We start from the raw sequence: 2,916 nt of genomic DNA, 5'->3' as shown, positions 1-2,916 counted from the left end.
CTGAAAGCAGCAAGGGAGAAACAAAGAGTAACCTATAAGGGAGAGCAGATAAGATTAAATGCTGATTTCAGTGGCAGCTACATGAACAAGAAGAGAGTGGAAGGACATATATCAAATACTAAAGATCACATTTTCTTAAACTAAGCTACTGAACAGAAGAAGGTTTAAAACATAGTGTAGTGTACTCGGGGTGGTGGGAGGGGTGCGGGGGGGGGGATTTTATACCAATGAAAGAATTTTTCTTTTACTTTTCAAAGAGAGGAGCAAACTGGGTCACGGGGGAGGGCTGGGAAGGGAGAAAAGTGCAACATTGAATAAATGGAAATCCAAAATCTATGTACATGTTCATTAAAATTAAGAAAATAAAATTAAAATAAAGAGAGAGTACTCAGGGGCACATATAAAAATTCTAAAATGCTTTACAGTCATTAATTCACTCTTGTGTGTTCAGTTGTATTAGAAATGGGTTTATCTTGTACAGAGGTTAATACTATTAGTTTAAATTTTTTTCTCATTTTCTCATATTAGCTAAAATTTAGTTGTGAGGCATACTGTATGTGAAAGAGTTAGTCCAATCTTGAAGCATTGCCTTTTGTATATTTTTGTTTTTTCATTAATTATATTAAAAATATTCATAAAAACAAAGAGTTAGTCCAGTGCCCGGGACATAGCCTGTTATTACTGCTTTGTTGATATGTACCATCGAGTCTGAATTGGCTCATAGCTGACTCTATCCAGTTTTCAGAGGCAGTAAATCACAAGAAAATATACTGCACATCATTCCCTTGCAAAATGGTGAGAATTCAAACCACATGTTTCAAGTTGGTGACACAGCTTCTTACTTCTATGCCAGTTGTTGTTGTTGTTGTTGTTTAATGCCGTCGAGTCGTAGACGACTCATAGCGACCCTATGAACGAACAGCCTGAGCACTGTTCGTACATAGAGTTTCCGGAGGCAAGCCATTTTGGAAGTGGATGCCGCTCTATGCCAGTAAAGCTCCATAATATACTTGCCATAGAATGTTGTTGCTGTTTCTGTTGGGTGTTATCAGGTTGAGTATGACTCAAAGTGACCCTATGAACAGCCAACCTAATCCCTGCCCTAACCTGTTGCCATCCTCATCATCTCTCACACTCGACAACCAATTGCTGAAGTCACCATGTCAATCCATCTCTTTGAGGGTCTTCCTTTCCTTTACTGAATCTCCATCTCTCTAAGAGTAGCCTCATGTCCAACGTATGCTAGATGAAGCTTCGCTATCTTTGCTTCCAAGAAGTACTCGCTGCACTTTTTCCAAGATACGTGTTTGTTCTTTTGGTGATCCATCGGGATATTTAGTACTCTTCTCCAGTACCATAACTCAAAGGTATCAATTTCTCTTCTGTTATCTTTATTCATTGTCCAGATGATTCATTGTCTGATGCACAGCAGGTGGTTGAAAAGACCATGGCTTGAATCAGGCACACTGTACTCTTCAAATTGAAATTATTGCTCTTCATAATTTTGGAAAGTTCTTGGTTTCCTGATTGATGGTACCAAGTGTGTTAATTCAAGGAAGACCTTCAATTATTTCTCCATCTATTATAATGTTGACTATTGGTCCTATGATGAGGACCTTGGTTTTCTTGATGTTGAGATGTAATCCATACTAAAGGCTGTAGTCCTTGACCTTCTGCTAAAGTGTTGTAATCCTCCTCACTTTCAGGAACAAAGTTGAGTCATCTGCATAATGTAGGTTGCTGGTGAGTCTTCCTTCAATCCTGATGCCACATTTTTCTTCATAGAATCTGGTTTCAAAATTATTTGTTCTGCACCCAGATTGGATAGGTATCAAGAGAAGGATACAACCCTCACACACACCCTTACTGATTTTAAACTGTGCTTTGTTTGGACTAAAATTTCTTGTTCTAGTGTAGATTCTCTATGAGCACAATTAAATATTCTTAGATTCCTATTCTTCTCAATGTTAGCCATTATTTCTCATGATAAACACAGTCAAATGTCTAGTCAATAAAAAACAAATAAACATTCTTCTGATATTCCATGCTTTAGGCAAGAATCTGTCTAGCATCAGAAATGGTATGCCTTGTACCATGGCCTCTTCCAAACTTCTGGTTTAAATTTCAGTTTAAACTTCTGGTTGTTCCTGTCAAGTTACTGGTCTAGCCATTTTTTTTTTAAATGGTTTCAACAATATTTTGCTTGCATGAGATAGTAATGATATTGTTCAATAATTCCTAATTCTGTTGAATTACTTTTCTTGGGAGTGGGAACAAGCATTTACTTCGTTCACTCAGTCTGTCAAACAGCTTTCCTCCAAATTTTCTGGCATAAACTAGTGAACACATACAGAGCTGCAACTGTTAGTTGAATCAAGTCAATTAGTATCCCATCAATCCCTTGGGTTTTATTTTTTGTCAATGACTTCAATGCAGTTTAGACTTCATCCTTCATCTGTTTTGAATTTGTTTTTCAGTTCTTCCAGCTTCAGAAATGTTAAGCAAATTCTTCTCTTTTAATTCTCTGACTCAAGCTTTCTGCACATTTCATTATAATATTTTGCTTTATCTTACAAGCTGACCTTTGATATGTTCTGTTCAGTTCTTTTACTTTGAAAATCCTCTTCCTTTTGTTTTGGCTTCTCAATATTCAAACACAATTTTCATAGTCTCTTCAGACATAAATTTTGTTTTTTCTTTATCCTTCTTTGTAATGATCTTCTACTGTCTTCACAGAAAACATCTTTGATGTCTTCCCACAGTTCTTCTGGTCTTCTATCACTGGTGTTTAATGGCATAAATTTGTTCTTAGATGATGCTTAAATTTAATTGGGATATATTCAACGTTATCTTTTAGCTCCTGTGGGTCAGTTTAATTTTTTTCGGTTTCGATTAAACTTTCACATAAGTAATTGG

The sequence above is a fragment of the Elephantulus edwardii genome, unplaced genomic scaffold (genome assembly GCF_000299155.1).
Source record: "Elephantulus edwardii isolate Elephantulus edwardi_28Jun2011 unplaced genomic scaffold, EleEdw1.0 scaffold00205, whole genome shotgun sequence".
NCBI classification, from domain to species: domain Eukaryota; kingdom Metazoa; phylum Chordata; class Mammalia; order Macroscelidea; family Macroscelididae; genus Elephantulus; species Elephantulus edwardii.
This window is presented reverse-complemented; position numbering follows the sequence as displayed.